We start from the raw sequence: 17,811 nt of genomic DNA, 5'->3' as shown, positions 1-17,811 counted from the left end.
GTGGTAACAGTAGAGTGGATGCTCTTAGGCAGATGTGTTATTGAAAAACAGTCAAAGGAAAGAATTCAAGACAAAGCTCTGTTAGAAGGGTATAGATTGAAAGGAAAGGCATATTTCCAGACTTAGTTTGGTGTTATGGGACTCTTTGGGACTGCTGTCAGCTAAGTTTGATCTGTGATCTTCAAATAGCAAATGAATGAAGCTAGCCCAAGTGCTTAGATAAACCAGAAAGTTTGAACTGGAAAGCTACTTTTTTTATAAATTCTGTAATTAATCAAATAATAAAACTTTCTGTTTCATAGTACCTGGATTTTTTTTTTAATGCAGATTTCTTTTTCCAACTTTCCTCTTGCAAACCTCATCAGGTATAAAAGTAGTAAATCTTGCTGATGTGTAATATAATATTGTTTTTGGTGTAGGTTTGCTTTTACTTTTTTTGTGAAGATCTATAAAATGAAAGACTTAAGAATTCAGTGATTCTCTCCTGTGTCACATAAACTTTATTGCTTTAGCGATAACCCATACTGGTAAAGTATGGTGTTATGTGTCATGTTCTTTAAGCCATATGAAATCAGGAGAACTGTTTAATGATTTCCCCTGATTCAAAAGACATAATACTGGAAGATTGATGCAGATGCTTATGGATCATCACTGCAAATGAAGAAGGAACTAACCTTCTTGCTTAGCTGTATTACAAAAGCAATGGTTAGTGGAGCTGTGAGGGAGGAGACGCACACAGAATATGAAATGAAAGAGAAAAGGGGAAGAGATGTGTAAAGTGACAGCACATGCAACAGAGGGAGTCTTCAAGATTCAGTTGTGGATATGCTACTGCTCTTTGGGAAGTTGTTGGAGCTTCCCCTGCATGTATCTTTCCCAGAATTTGTAGGGAAAATATGCCTGTCGTGTATTCTGATGTAAAACCATCTGTGGTAATTTGACTCCATATTACATATTCTAAATATTGTTGTAATAGTGTTTTGTTTGTGAGGGAGATGAGAAAACCTGTGCTCGTATTTCCTGTGCTTATTCTAATGACTCTTCGTTCCAAGTGATCTGTATCACCAGATGCAAGCAAAGGATGAAAGAAAGAGCATGCATATTTTCTGGTGCTTTTGATTCAACAGTTCTTCAAGCCAAAAACATTCAGATTTTTAAAAACTGAAATAAAGAATTAATTTAGCTGTTTAAATGTCAAGCTTTATTTGGGCAGTAAAGAAAATAAGAGTGACTCATAACAGCGCACTTATTCTTGCGCTGTGTGATTTTCAGGGGTTTCCGTGTAGAACAAGTTATACTTAAATGGTTAATTCCTACCCATGCAATTATAATTACCTAAATGACTTCAGTTAGGAGTAAGTTATGTGTAAAACAATGCCCAACCCACATTAAAAAGCTTGCTATTATCTTAGGTTAAAAAGGGTGCTGCACCTTTTTTTTTCTTTCTCTTTTTTTAATCTTCTAGTGTATCTGTAGCCATATAAACACAACACAGCATACCAGCATAAAAGGGGCTGTTGTTTTGAGACTTCTAATTGTACTCCTGTCTGCCAGGGAAGGAAGCAGCCATAAATTTCAGTCATTATCTTAAGTATCAGGGCTTTACAGCATTTGGCACTTTTCTTTGTCTGTTCCTTATTAGCCAATACTTACTGGTTTTAATTAATTTATTTATTTATTTATAACCCCAGATACTTCCCTTGGCTTGAGGGGGATGTTCACCCAACATTTTAGAAGAATATGAAATGATGATAGTTCTTGTATGCAACAACCTGCTTAGGAGCTTTAAGTTGGTCTATTCCAGCAGCCACTACTGTGGGTCAGTTGCATTTTCCTTAAAGTCTGGCAGATACCTTGTGGGACAAACTCTAGCTGAAAGCATATTCATTTTACTTAGATTTTCTGTGCATCTCTTCCTGTGTTTTTAATTCGCTATGGACTTCTGTATGGAAATAGGATCTTGATTGCTTGTAATAATAATTGMAATAGTCCCCTCTTGCTTCCTGCCTCTCTTTGAAGTTGCAGGATTTAATTTTGCACTCTTTCTTGGTTTTACACAGTCTTTTTTATTTCATTTGAACTTCAATACAGTTTCTCCCAAATTTGTACTAGTAAAAGAAGAATATTGCCTGCATGTTTATGTTGGTGACATTACGTTAAAGTGGACATTAAAAAAAAAAAAAGAAGAAGAAGAAAAAGAAAAAAAATTATGAAGCAGTTTTAAATAACTTAAAAGCTAAAGATTCAATGCTTTCTGTAGAAGTTGGAGAATTTCGTAAGTGCCTAATAACTTTTTATCCAATTTTAAGTTCTGTAACCAACAGATAGGAGTGAACTGGAGGAAGAGAAGGGATATGTATCAGACGATAAATACTCTAGAGCTCTTTACTTAGATTTTTCAGGGAAGAGATTCCTGGCCTTACACCACTGGGAGAGGTAGGCATCATTAACATGCTCTTGGGAGCTAGCAGTTTAGAAGCAGGACACATTATTGTCGCATTGTGCACTCAGGAATTGAGTGTAGCCTCTATTAGCATTTAAATACTAGAGTTATGCCACTGCTGGAAATACTCTCATGTGAGCCAATGAAATTATTTGTGTGAACTGTGCTGTCTGAAAGACTTTAAATGAGAAAGAGGAGTTTCTGCTTTCCATAGTTCTCTTTTTAAAATCACTTCATTTCCAATCCAGTTTTGCTGATCCTGTTTGAAGTGGCTGTGTTTAAAAATTGCTTTCTGGCTACAAGTCCTTAATTTCCTTTCCTTCTGGCAAGACCTAAAGAGACTTTGGATTCCTTATTCTTCTTCATTCCCTCAGGAAAAAAAAAAAAAAAAAGTCTTTTATCCATATAGGAGACTCTTAACTTTTTGTGTCACCTGAATCTATGCTTGAGTTCCTGTCCTCTCTTGCAGCATTTAATTATGTAAGACGTTTTTCCACAAAAGTCATTATTGCTTTTTGACCAACTATCCAGGGCTTTTCACAGTCACACTAACCTATTGCACTTCTAGAGCCTTAAACTGCTGATCAGCTCTCCACTTTTTGACAGGCAAGTGTTTATGTTTATTTTACTACCCTGAGGCTTATAAGCCTTTGCTTTGAATTGAAGTACTTCTAGAAACAACAGTCTTTATTTTTTTTTTTTTCAGGAGGTGTGATTTAAATAACGTGAGATTGCTGCTTTTTCTGTTTGAATTAATGTACTTTAGATGTCCTGGCTTTGCAATGAGTGTTAGGACAAGAAAACATTCTTAAGCAGAGCACGATGTATCAATAACTTGACTAGGCACATCAGATGTTCCTGGGTGCTAGAAGGGTATGATGAGAAAAGTGTCCTTTATATTTAACCTGTTCTTATGTTCTTCCTTAAACATCTAGTCGTAGTCACTGCTGAAAATAGAGTAAGGGCAGAGATGGACCTTTGGACGTAGTTTGGTTATTTTTATAGCAGTTTTGTTCAGTAGAGCTAGCAAATAAGTGGAACCAGGAAACTTCTATGCTAGATACTGATATTTTCAAAACAGAGGCCTGATATTAGGTTATTTGATTACTATTTGGTCTAAAATTAGTGGCCTCATTTTCAAGTATACTGGACACCCTTGAAACCCAAATGGTGTTTGATGACAGAAACGTAGAGGRTGCTTGGCATATTTGAAAATCAGGTCAACTTATATAGCAAGCTAAATATGGATTTAGCAACCCAGCTTTCAGCTCCTATTTATAAAGGTCTTAGTCACTGTTCTTCTGCTCTCATGTAAATGGTCCTTGATGGTATTTTAAGAGGAAAGAATATCCTGTTCTTCAAAACATAGTATATCAGCAGAACTCTTGAGGCTTTCCAGGCCACGTCATTAAGATTGTTACCTTTTTAAATTGAAAAGAAAAAAAGAAAAAAAAGGAAAAGCAGCCACTTTGATCTGTGTGTCTGTAGCCCCCATTTATCCAGTCTGTATGTCTGCAGTATTCTGACGACAACTGATAAGTCTATAGTAAAACCAGCCAGGACGATTGGAAACTATCCAAGTGTCAAGCCTAAATGTCACTTTTTCATATTGTTCAGTCTTGCAGAACTACAGTTGGCCATTTACCTCAGCTGTAGGGACCATTAATGAGTGTATAAATATATACATGCTTTTTTTGTACAAAGTTTTCAGTTAGTTTAATTTCAAAAAAACACTTCTGAGAGTAATCCTTAAGTGTGAATTCTCCCTAATCCACTTTTTGCATATACCTAGTTGACTTTCTAGACAGAAATAATGAGATACAAAAATTGAAGCAAGAAGAAAAGTAATACTATGATGTCTGGAGAAAAAAAAAGTGGAGTATATACCTATTTTTGATTCATTATGTAGTGAAGAGTCTGAATATGTATCTTGCACATTTGGTTGCTTGTGGAYGTGATGAATTTTATTTCTCTTTTCTCTTTATAGACACACACGTATATAAAAATACATTTTTTATATGTTATATAATAATATATATACATCATAAAGTATATACTTTGTACTGGAGATCACAGTTTGCCTGAGAATTTAATCCCTAATCTTACAAGTGGTTTTGCATGTCCTCAAGTTTATATACAAATGCTATTTCCATTTAATTCAGAAAGTATACTTGCAGCTTCACTTGGCATACTTGTTAGGAGGCTGACTTGAAGTCAGTTGAAGTGAAGTAAAGTTTTTGGAGTGAAATTTTACTTAATGATGCAAATAATTACTGTGATTTGAATTTGAGGAAAAAAATGCTATTTAGTTCAGACTTCCTGGAAAGATTTGTAAGTACTGGTGGTTTTGTATAATTGAATGCGCCATTCCTTTTCAATAGAATCTGGAACTTGAAATTTTTAATGGAGTCCACTTTTTTTTTTTTTTTTTTTTTTTNAGTTCCTGTTTTGCATGGCCACCTTGGCTGAGTTCTCTAAGAAAACAAATTACCAAAGTAATTACCAAAGAAATGCAAATTACCAAGTTTTCTTCCAGATGAAGAAGTTGGCAGTTTTTCCTTTGGAAAATTCTGGATTTTGCAAGTAATGTGAAAATGAGTTAAACAACAACAACAAAAAAAACTTTATTTTAGTTTTATGGAAGYAATCCATGAAATCTGTGTTGTCTGTGGTAGAAAGACCACCATAGAGAGTTACAAATACGAAGATTAGTTTTGGTTGAGATGGGATTCCCTCTGAGTGGTAGCTTTTCTGGTAGATATTTGAGGTGTTTGCTTGCTTCACTTGCTCTACAATATAACAAAGCTGTGTAGATGGTAATTTCAGTATGCCTATGTTTTGTGAAAGGGATATGGAGATTTGCTTTGTGGAATGGAAAGGGAAAAGTGATTACAAGTTGGAGAGATTTTTGGAAAGAAGAGTCGGATATCTATTTAAAACATTGTTTTAGTTTTTAATACCAGAAAGTCAGTCAGTCTTGGGCAGCATGATATTAAAAGCTGACTGTAGGCTACACAGAGAGCTCTGAGATCTGTCTTCAAGCTACCTAAACATCTCGCTCATTATCTTTCCCTTCAGTCTTCCTTTCCCCAAGTTTGTCGCTATCCTACAAATTTGGATTCACTTGTTGGTGCTGTAGGATTTAATTATACTTTTTAGGAAACTAATATTAAACTACTGACAAGGTAGCAGCTTAGTAATTTTCAGTTTTTTTCTAGTGCTGCCTTGTTGTTTCATTTTCAACTGCACCATGACAATAAAGCTATCCAGAACTTGTCCCTGTTGAAGCCTTAGCTGTGCTGACAGTAATTCAGAGTATGTGGCTGTACAACACATGCATATAAGCTTAGTGGTGTTTAGACACTGAGAACATTTTCTGATTCTTAGCTGGAGCCTGAAGTGAAATTTGCTACCACTGCAATCACAGTCCTTCATCCAGTTGTCATTTTGGGATCAAAACAGTATTTGGAGTACCTCAGACACAAGATATTTCATTACTAATGTGCTGAGCTGCTTTGTTAGTCTATTAACTCTTTACAGATGTCATTTTGAATGTAACCCAGTAAAGAGCATAAAGTAAGGTTCAGCTCTTGGTGGAACTTCAAAATTGTTTTTTTGTGATATTGTAAGTTTGCTACTGTTAGAGAAATATTACTATTTAAAAAAGTCAGAAATAAGCTTGATTATTTCTAAGAATATGTCCCTTTTCCCTTTAGAATCRTATTTTAAAAGATTAATAAAGAAGAGAGATTTCTTGCCTTTAATAGATCTTTTTCCTCCTCAGGTTTGTGAAAATAAGCATTTACAAAATAGAGACGTCTTTAATTTTAACTTAGCATGTGAGCTTTCCTGTGTTTTGAATGGCACTGGAAAATAAAATGGGAAGTCTATGAAACCCAAGGTCCTGCATTTGGGGGGGACAAACCTGATCATCCAGCTTTGTGTGTGGAAATCACTTTTATGTTTCAAAACAAAAAATGACTGACTCTCCATTTCTCCACCTCCTCCTACCCCAAACCCTCAATTCATCTGCCATTCTGAAACATGACCTCGTTATAATGAGTACTTAAAATGTTACATAGAACATCTAAAATATAGTATGTTAATAAATAAGCCAGATGTGTATTCTACAGTAACAGGGGATGGAGGGTTTTCCTTCATTTCTGGTAGTATTCCGTTGATTTTTCTTAGTGCTTTTAGAAGACAAGGTGTAAGATTTGCATGTCCTAAGATAATTAATTTCCTGGATAGTTCCACAGTATCTCTGTCACTGATATGGATCACTGACCGAAAATAACACAAACTGGTTTTAAAAGGGGTGTTTTGAAATAACTGAATTTACTTGTGCTCCTGTGAACAAAAATGTGCAACTTTAAGTAGTTACGTTATTTATACATATATGCATATATATGTATATATAAGYACATAATGGCTATATTTATTTTTAATTTTATGAGGTGAATAAGGATTTTTTTTTATTAGCTTGAAAAATCTCTCACTACTTTTWCTGTAAGATATGAATTGTTGAAAAGGTTTTTGGCTTGGTGGAACTTGTATCTGAATCTACTGAAGAGGTAGGACCTGCACTGCAGTTAGAAAGGTACTTGAAAATAAACATTTTTATTTATTAAACAAACATTCTTAAATTGGCTCTTATACAGAAATTCACTTACTTCAAATGAGTGAAATGAGCATTACATTGTATGAACTTCATTCATGTCTCCTTACTTTAAACAGAGATCTTAGCTTGGAACAAGACACATCTTCCTCTCCTTTCACTCCCCCTCTTTCGTCTTTAGCTACTGAAAATATTGTTCATTCTTGTAGAAATAGAGAGTTAACGGGGCCCTTTGTGATGCTACTGTAGAACAGTGACTGCATTTTATTAAATTCTGGGACTGTAGTTATTGCAGCATCCTCTAGCACCGTTGTATGTAAGGATACGTAAGTATTTACGATATAAATTTATATTTCAGTGGTTTGCAACTTGGCAATAAAAACTTATTCCCAACTTAAAGCTAGCATTAAATGCTTTTCCCTAGTTAAAATATTTGTATATATGCATTGTCATAAATATGCATACATACCCTTCATACCTATATATACATGTATGTAATGCTAATGAGCAATGTTCTTTCTGTTGTGAGAGTTGCACAGAATAAAGAAAGTAAAAGTAGTCTTTTTTCCTAAATAGTTAACTGCATATAGGGAAGTATAATATGGAGAGCTAAAATGGTGGTTAATTGTCAATATTGAACAGTACTGTTGAGAGTTTTGAAACTAACTTATGGAGTGAATTCTTCTGTCTGAATCCTCCTTCATCTTTATTACTCAGCTTTTCTCTTCTTGTAGCAGAGCTGCATAAGATGCTGAAAATATACTTTGTTGCAGATTGGAAGTAAAATACTTCAATCTTCTGTTTAATATTGTATTCACAATCAGTAGTATTAAAATCTTTTATTTTAGCCTCTGAGTCACCTAAGTAGAAGAGTGCTTATTGAAGCAGGGATTTTTGCATTGTGTGCTGTAAGTACTAAGGAAAAATGTACTTAATATTGTGGTCGATTGTTTGGAAGTCCTAAGCTTCACTTGAAAAGCAGCAAAAGAAAAGCAGTTTTCAAAGGAGCCACAGATTCCTGTCACGCGATTATCTCTGATCTGACTTGCTATACCAGGTATGCAAGGTGTTCTTGGCCTCATCCTGTCTAATAGTCTGCAGTTTGCCAGCCTGACCTGAACTGAGAGAACCTGAACTGGGTAATAGATTTTAGATTTTCAATAAAGACTGAGAGACAAATGTTGCTCAGAGCAAAAGGATATCGCATAGAAAGCTTTACTGTTGTGCATACTGCTCTACTTCCAGTGCCACTTGCCAACTGCTAGTTTCAGGCTCTGTCATTGCAACTAAGGTCTCAAATTTAAACAAAACACCACAACTATGCATGCAAACTGATGGCTCTGTTTTTCCTCTGTATGGAAGCCTATATAGGAGAACCGACTTAACGGAGTCCCAATTCGTTCTTCATACGATTAGGATTTTGCATGCTTCCAGAGGACCACCTCAGAGAAAGCTAAGAGATTTCATCTTCCCATAAAACAGTGGCATTACTGAGCAAAAACTCTCTCAAATCCAATCATTGTAAATAAAATGAACAATCCTGAACTCTATCTTTTGCTTCTATCCAGGCAACTTTTCTGGGTAGTCTCTGACAGATGAGTAGACAGTTTTGGTTTGTTTCTCCTCCTCCCATTCACACTCAGCCTCAGGGCAATATTCCCCTCTATCCTTGGGACATTGCTTTTAAAGTACCGTGTCCAGTTTTGGGCCCACTGATAAACGAGAGATACTGATAGACCAGAGAGAGTCTAATGGRCTGCCACTAAGATTATTAACAGTTGTGTGAGAAGAGGCTGATGGAATTGGCTTTGTTTAGCCTGAGTAAAACAAGATTAAGGGAGATTCTCAATGCTATCTCCCACTACCTAAAAGAATAATTACAGGAAGACTAATCCAGAGTTTTCTCAGAGGTGCACAGGGAAAGCATAAGAGGCAACATTCACAAGCTGCAGTAAAGAAATTCAGACTAGATATAAGGAAGAGAGTTTTAGCAGTGRGTGTGGTTAAGTACTGAAACAGATTGTCCAAAGAGCTTGTCCAATCTCCATCCTCAGAAGTGTTCATCAAAACCTGGAACAACCTGCTGTAACTTAGAAGATAGCCTTGTTTTGAGCAGAAGGCTGGACTAGATGACCCCTAGAGGTTCTTATGAACCTTTTTTTTTTTTTTTCTGTGATTTCAAGTCTTGGTTGGTTTTACCTAAGCTACTGCTTTGTTTTTCATATTTAGTAACTGATTCCTCCCACTTGCTCCCCAGTATTGCCTCTATGACCCATGTTGCTGTAGTACTTTGAGACTTTAAAGGATTAAAAGATTCTCAGGAAATCCTAGGAAGTGGTAGGAATCTGTTGCCATTTTGCAGGTAATTGATGTATGCATCTTTGAAATATTCTCCTGTAACATCTACAGACAATTTACTAATCTCTTTTTCCTTTTCCAGCTCTTTCTAATATTAAGGAAGGAACTGAATTCAGATCCTTTCAGCCTAAACTCATTGTCCTAACGTTGCACAACTTTTTCAAACCTCTTGTTTTTTAAAAGCAAGTACTAGCTCTTTGCCAACTTTCAAATATGTACTCCAAACCATTAATAATCTAATTAAATATATCTTTAACTGGAGTTATGCATTTTGCTTTMTTTTTGCTCTTTGTTTTTAAAAACAACAGCAGCGTTTTTGCTTCCTACTTCTAATCCTGGAAAATGCCTACCTTGCCTCATAGAAGCCTTAGTGCACTACTGAAATTGGGGTAAGCTGTGGAATCTTCAGTGACAGAGTGCCTGATATTCTGAGGATGTGTGTTCTGTAATATTAATTGCATTGTCTATAGTGTCACCTTGTGTGCATTTGTTTAGAAATTGTTTGAGTGTGGATAAGTTTGGGGTGATGCCTTGTTTGGTGCTGCTGATGTCCTGATGCAACATGTATGGTTCAAGAAGACATTGTTTATCAGGGGTTTTGCTATGTTTGTTTCTAGGTTATGTGGTACTAGGTTTTCTTCTCTAATGTTAATTTTACTGATTGGTTCAGCTGAATGAAAGCAACTGAGATGTATTTCTTAACTTCTTTCTTGATTTTGTGTTCAACTGAGAAATCATTTTAGGTGCAGTAGGATTACAGTGAGGGATTTTCATTAGTGTCTGTGTTTAAAGGTGTCTGTCATGACTATTTTTGCAGAGTTTTTTTTTTTTTTTTTTTTTTTTTTTTTTTTTTTTTTTTTTTTTGATGTAATCTGAGCTGAGGCTAAACCAGCAGTACAGTATTAGACAAGAAGAATGTCTTGAGTCTGTTCCCTTCTGCCTCCCCCAATGCCTCGGAAATAAACCCAGCAAATCCTCCCCTTTCCTCCCCAGTCCTACAATGAGTATTCATGTGTAGCTTTGGGGAAAGAAAATGAAGCCATGAGCCAAAGACTGGTTATCTATTTTAGAATATTTATTTTTTTGGCAATATTATAAAAGTAGTCTAAAACAGCAACATTTTACAAGTAGCCAGACAGGTATAAGTTTTGTTCTCTCCTTGTACCCATGACACTTGCTTTATAATTTAATCTACTTTGAATTTGCATTGGATTTTTTTTTGTGCTCCTGAGAACATTGTATTTTTGTGCATACAATTACAAATTAAGCAACCAGCTATGTATACTGAGGATAAATTTTATTTTGAGTATACTGAAATGAACATTATGGTTTCCATAATACTGATGTAAATTATAAGTAATTCTATGATTTGTCCCATGTGCATGAGATCAGAATATATCTATTACAATTTTACAGGAAATCTTCAAAAATATATAATAGTAAATATTTGGGAAGTGGGATGGGACTACTAATGAAGATGCGTAAAATGCTGTTACTAATTCTTCTGCAGTGTATTGTGGTATTTTTGAAATTGAGATCCTGTGCAAATCATGAGTCCTTACTTGAGCSATTAGAGCTTGATACTGAAAAAGTGCATTCTGGTGATGCCATTTCCATCTAATATATCTAAAATATTTGAGACTCTATAGGAGAGAGAAATACACCCTTTTATCTGAGATTTAGACTACTGTCTCTGGGCCAGTGGTTGGTTGGGCAGAAGGTCACTTTCCTTGAACAGTTAAATACCCTTTTGTGGAGCCCATGTTCTTTATCAAATAATAGCCACTATCTCCATTAGGAGGAGAGCAGGGAATAGAAACAGAATTTCCTCCTACTTCTGTCATCAGTAGGCATCCTTACATTGAGAAATGGCAGACCATGTTGTGACTGCCCATCCTTACAGGCCAATAATTTGTAGCATTACATCTRATACATAGGGGGAAAAAATGGTAGAGATAATCCTCACAATGTACTAATTTGCATTATCTTGATTTTAATATATGTTATGCTAAGTATGTCTTGCTACTTTCTGACTGAGAAGCAGAGTGAATTAGCATGTGATGTCCATCCCAACAAGTACATATTGCCGCTATCTGTACTGATGTGCCTTGTGTAGGTGTTTCTGTGCATAAAGTGAAAGCTTGCATAAACTTATCATCTTCAAGTTCCACTTTATTTAATGTTTTGACAGAAGCCAAATAACTGACTTTCTCTCATCTTCAACTGCAGGAAACCAGAAGGCAATGTGGAGAAAGGCAGAGGCCTGGTTGTGAAATAGATAAGTATGTTTTTGAGAAGAAAGGACAGAGAGGAGAGCTAGGTAGTGATGACATGATGTAAAATAAAAGATGAGCAATGACATATGCACCTGTGAAGGGACAGACAAGACGAAGACATAACTAGTGAGCATATTCTAAGCTCAGTTGGATCAGGAGGTAAAGAAAGTAATCTTGATTGCTGTGTTTTACATAGTTTAGGGGAAAATAGCAAATTTCCTTCTAGTCCCTCAAATTGTATATTTGACATTAGTTAAGTGTAAAYGCAATGAATTTAGTAAGTTCCTGAATTACCAGTTCTTTGATATTGTTTCTGTCTGTTATTGTTTAGATTTCTGTGTAGTGATCAAAAACCCCGGGACAGAATTAGTCCTGTGGATTAGGTCTTTCAGAAGTACCTAATTAGGGTAGGGACCACATAGCAGTGCTTTACAATTCATGTAGAGTATTTTTCTTTTTGGTCTTGCAAGGTGAAGATCACAGGATTGTCTTTTCCTCCCTAAACTTGCAAATCTTCTAGCTTATTTTCTGTCATTGTTTAAGGGTGTAATTTCTGTAGGCTTCAAGGTGGAGTTCTAACACTGATCTACTGAAGACTTCTCCTGGCCTTTTTTGAGAAATGTTTGCTTATTAGGATTGCTCTCGTGGTATCCGAGAGCTCCATTTTTTTCCCCCACAAATTGACTTAAGAATTCTTTTAGTAAGAAAAGCAAACAAGCAAAAAACTCCGCCTCAGCCTATGAAACAAGGCTGTCAGAGTCCTTATGAGATACGCATTCTCACTCTGATATGATGCTTTATCTCACTTTTTCAGCAGATATTTGTTTCATGCTATTTTTTAATATTAATATTGTTCCCTTCTCTCCCCCCCCCCAAAAAAAAATGCAGAATAAAAGCTTTGATATGAGGAAATTCAAGTCTAATTTGATTGTGAAACAAGTGGAAGGAGCAGAGAATATTTAGAACAGAAAAAGAGTTCCAGTTACAGGTTATGTTTCTCCTGGGCTGTGTTTAGTTGAGCACTTTCTGCTGCTTGTGCTTTTGGTGTTTTTCTAGGTGAAATGTGATTGTTAGGTAATTTAAAAAGTGAGCAGCATACACAGGCTTTAGACCTCATGAAGTATACAGGTAGTGAATCATTTAATAGGGAACAGAGATTCTAGAAGTYTTCTTCTTTTTTTCCTTCCAGAGGGCTGAGGAAGAAAGACAAATGAAAAGGAGGAAAAAGGGGAGATTAGCACAGGCTCAAAATGATGCAGAACACTGAGAACACAGACTAAAAAGTGATGAAGAATAGATCTTAATGTGCAATGATTTGTTTTTGTTGTTACCATGTGCTGAATTTCTCCATGAGCCTTCCCAGATATATACTTTGGCTCATTTGTAGTACAAGTATTCATATTGACACATTCTCTGACAGGAAGAAAAGACTTATTACTGCCATCYTCTATGACGAGTGGAATCATTTATTGGTCATTAACTCCTCTTCCAAGGCCACCAAAACAACTTTTTAATTCCCCGTTATGGTCTGAAAATATGTTTCCTCTTTGAGTATTTAATGGCTGGATGTGGGTTAGAGGAGACTTGCACCATTATACTCCTTTACAGTGGAGGATTTGAACTTCAGTTTTACAGCACTTTAGAGGTAGTTTCCATTSCCAAGAATAGGCAATTTCTCAAGTAAATTCTTACATAAACAAAATTTGGTGCTAAAGCTCTGGCTTTATTTAATCAGTAGGCAGGAATGCCTCTCCCATCAGTGTTTTTGTTTATTCTTTAAGACTTTCTGCAAATACTTTATGGTAGGTTTATTGCCTCTGACCGAGGTAACTTCATCCTCCTTGATCTCAATGCACCTTTTGGTTTCAGTTATCATTGTCCTCTTTGGAAACTTCTCTCAAGGTATCTTTTTTTAATAGCATTGGGATCTGGGATTTTTTTTTCCACTTTCAGCTGCTTCATATCTGTCTTTTCTTTCCCCTTTCATAGCATTCACTCCTCTGCTTCTCTTTAGTATTGTTCAGTCTCTTTTCGTCACACGTTGTAATTCAGTACTAGCTTTGATCATGACCATTCAGTTAGTCTCTCTCTACTTAATGGCTTGGATCCTGTACTTCCTGCTATTTGCTGTTCTTGCGATTTCTTTGTTGTCATAACATTCTGTCAGAGCTGGGTGATTTCATCCCTGAAGGACAGTTTTATCAAATTCATAGTGTTCAGCAGCTCACTTCACCCTACAGTTCTGCTTTTCACTTTGACATGTTTTTTAATCTGTCTTTTTCTCTGCTCAGTCCCCACATCTGCAAACTAGGGGCTTTGCAAGGGACCAGGACAAATTTAAATTGCTGTTAATGAAAGAGCTCAGCCAAATCAGTGTTTTGTGTCTTGTGATCCATTTTTAGTTTTCTCAGCAATGCCCTGATGTTCATGTGCTGCATTTGTGCTGATTTGTCATGTGAGATCTGACTTTTCCTCCAACTTAAGCASCAGTGGGCTGTGAGTTGGCCTAAACAGCCTTTACCATTCTGAGTCGGGACTCCAGTCTTTGGGAGTCTCCAGCATATGTCAAAAAGCATCGTTTTCATCTGTCACATGTTCTGTGCTTTTGGAATAGTTAATCCCATCTCTTTGGCTAATGTTCGTTGTTCTGATGTTTATATGCTGATTAGTTAAATTTGCTGCTGAATCCACTGCTGAGCTGTGATTATGACCTTCAATAAGCTGTTGCTGCTGTTTGGCTGAGGATGCAAAACTCATTTTTCAATACTGTCACCATCAAASATTGGCAGCTTTGGATCCATTTTGCCAAGGAACATAACTTCCTCTTTCTTGCTGGCTTCCTTCCACTGTGTATAATTTCCAAATACTTCACACATCACTGTAGTACTGTATAATGTTTCTTTCTTTAAAATTATATAGCCTTCCTCTTCTTTGGTTTCAGCAAGAATGTTCGGAGGTGAGTGTTCAGGTGGTTTACCACACTTTCCACAAGAAAGCTTTCTWTTTTTAGATGGAAAAATTCTGGTTGTTTGTAAGATCTGATGGGCAGCAGAACTGTGAAAAACAGCTTAAGCAGTGTTAATTTGCCAGCAGAATACACATTTTTGGTAGATAGGATAGGAAATATGGGATCCAGCAACTGTATAAAGAACTGATGCTTGACTGTTATTTTTGGAGTGTGTGTGTGCAGGGGATTGGCTGGTCTTCCCTTTTGCTTTCCTGCCTGTGTTAAACCAGGAAGGGAAGGGCTGCTGAAGTAGTTAATACCTTTGGCTTTATGCTTAAAATGAACTCTAGAGATGCTAAATATATCATGCATGTCTTGTCATGGAGGCCAGTAAACCTGAGAAATTTAGCTGAGCTAAGTGAGTTCACATAATCTGTTCCTTTAAGTCATTTCAGATAGAGCTAGTGAGGATGTTACAACCGTGTGCTGTGACATCAGACTCAAAAGCTAAATGTGATAAACAAGTGAGTTTACAATGACACTGTGCTGAGCTAATCTGTAATTTAAAAATCAGCATGCTTAGTGATATGAGTAAACAACTTTACAAATGCTTCTAGATTTTCATGTATTTCTTTGTATGCTTACTTGAAAGAAAAGTCAAGCAAAATAAAAATAAGACAAAGTCTAAAAAAAAGGAAAAAAAAAGGAAAGAAAAAAACCCTGTTATTTGGCTACTATGTTAGCAAGTAATACAGTGCAGTAACAGTGGATCGGTAGGTTGAAATAACCAATATGGAATCCCCTAAATTTAGAGTGCCCATGCTTGTACTTGATTTGGTCTGATCCTCTGAGATGAATAATAAATAAAAAAATCCTACCTATGGTTTGAAGATAATTAAAAAAAAAAAAAAAAGCCTTTATTGGTTCAGACACTTATGTTCCTGTTAGGTGTGAAGGGAATTTGGTGTGTTACTGGAACAGAGGCTCAGGTTCAGCTTCCTCTAAAAATATCTAGTCTACCTACACCAAAATCTCTCTGAGAGCTGAGCCAATTGGGAGGGAAAAGTGATTTCTATCTTAAAATAAATCCAATAAAACTTGAAATGAAACAGGTTTCACTCACTAATACTCTCATAGTGACAAGCATGAGAGTGTATGTAGTGTCCAGGCAATCTGTCAGGCAGGCAGGTGGGCACCATGATGTTTGTGTCCAAGTGTTTGGTCCAGGATTGGTTGTGATGACACATAAGGCTTTCTCTTGAGTCTTCCTCGTGATTTGTGTGTTCTTTGTAGGTTAGCGGCCATGTGAAAGTTTTAGATGGGCCTTTCTGTACCTTTTGGGACCTGACAGAGATCAGTGTTTCCATCCTGTACCATTTTGTGAGTCATCTGAATTTATTCACTCTTCTTTGTGTCTAGTTCTGGGTGTCTCGTGAAACTGCGCTTAGATATACTGGTGTYTGGATGGCATGCCAATCTGGATGCAGACCCTTTGCTTCCCATGTTTTCCCATGGTGTATCTTCACCCAGGCATTCACATCCATTCTCTCTTCACACACATAGTTATAGTTCTCTGCAATACTACTAAAACATTTCAGATAATGCTCAAGTTTTATTTACTGTAGCTTAGTTTTTGCACTCTGAATGACATTTTTCACAAAAGTTCTGCTAAATAGAAATCTTTTAGGACAGCTTAGTGCTATGGTGTGGTGTTCAGACCAGTACATGCTTAGAAACTGTAAGTGAAGTCAGTGAGATGTGTATGCCAATGTCACCCCAGTAAGCTACGATTGTGTAAGGCATCTCCTAGAAGAGGAGGCGGTACAGAGCCATTGCCACAGCAAGTCCCATGTCCCATGTCTAGCTCAGAAAGATAAAGATGCTGATTGACAGAGCCCACCAGAATTTCTATCTGACTAATATACTCGTAAGTCAGACAAAGCTGTTTGGGAACCTGTGTAGCCCAAGACGCTCCACACAATCCACAAAGAACCGTAATGTAACCTATGGGTGAAGACTAGCTCACTAACCTGGGAGTGTTGAGACAGTAATGTTTGCAAAGCCTTTTTAGCAATCAAGTCAGAGTGGGAAACCACAAGAGTTAACTACATTTATCTTCAGCTAATGAAAACTCTTGCAGAAATCAATATGTAAACGTAGCACCAGCAGGCAAGAGGTGTTGAATTAGAAACTTAACAAAAACCTGCATGTTGATACCGTTTCTGTGGCTAGGAAGACAATTATACTAAGTCAGGATTTTGCAGTGATAGCAGTGAGTAACAGGATTAGCAACATAGAACTCTRAGCAGTGTCTGTTCCTTGAGAGCAGCTTGATATGCTAAAGCTTCCCTTAACTTTCAGTTCAGTTTGACAGGCTAGAATAACTGAGCTAGGCATTTTTAAATGTATCTGGACCATTGCTTAAGCCAAGCTACCTTGATTTGAGAAAATGTTAACTCTACATCTGTGCCCAAGTGTCAGCTAATAATTTGAGAAAATGTTAACTCTAGATTTGTGCCCAACTGTCAGAATATAAGTATTGAGAAAAATGAGCTCAGAGAAGCTGGTAGTCTGGAGCTACTGAGCAGAGTGAGTTTTCCTTGCTCAAGTGCAGCAAGAGCACTGCAACTCTCCCTTTCCTTGTATCTGTGTTCCTGCTAATAGTATCTATCAAATCAATCATAGTTACTATATCGTTAACCATCATACGTCAGTTTTTAGAAAAGGTGGTTCATGTACTGAGAACAGCTGATGGAAGGAAGCTTTAAGTAATGCATATGACAGAGGAAGGCATTTCATTATGTAGGAAACTAAGTGAAAAAGGGAAGCTTAGCACATTTCCTGAAGCAACAGAGGCTCTACTGGGAACATATCAAAACTCTCCTCTTCAGATCAGCTTTCTACAGAATTTAGAGTTAATTTGAAGGTTTTGAAGATCTTAACAACACTCTGTGATATGGGCACAAAAATCTAAAAGACCATGTCAAGTTTCACAGTGGTGAGCCCTGTGGTGGTCTGCAGCACAGGGGGAGTTCTCCATAAGAAAATTGAAGCTTGTCCAGGGGGAAATGTCAGTGGAGTTGATCCAAATTTGTTAGGTGAAGTCTCCCAGGAACTAGAGAACAAGACATACTGTCCAACCTTGCTGTGGGACCAAGGTGAATGTCAT

At 36.6% G+C, this 17,811-nt stretch overlaps 1 protein-coding gene across 16 annotated transcripts in view; it reads left to right on the top strand.

Moving 5' to 3' along the window:
- Positions 1–17,811, top strand: part of AOPEP (aminopeptidase O (putative)) — a 215,879-nt gene that overhangs the window by 39,608 nt on the left and 158,460 nt on the right. The window lies entirely within an intron of this gene.

This window comes from Rhea americana, unplaced genomic scaffold, assembly GCF_003343005.1.
Source record: "Rhea americana isolate MKP2758 unplaced genomic scaffold, rheAme1 scaffold_11, whole genome shotgun sequence".
Classification (NCBI taxonomy): domain Eukaryota; kingdom Metazoa; phylum Chordata; class Aves; order Rheiformes; family Rheidae; genus Rhea; species Rhea americana.
This window is presented reverse-complemented; position numbering and strand designations above follow the sequence as displayed.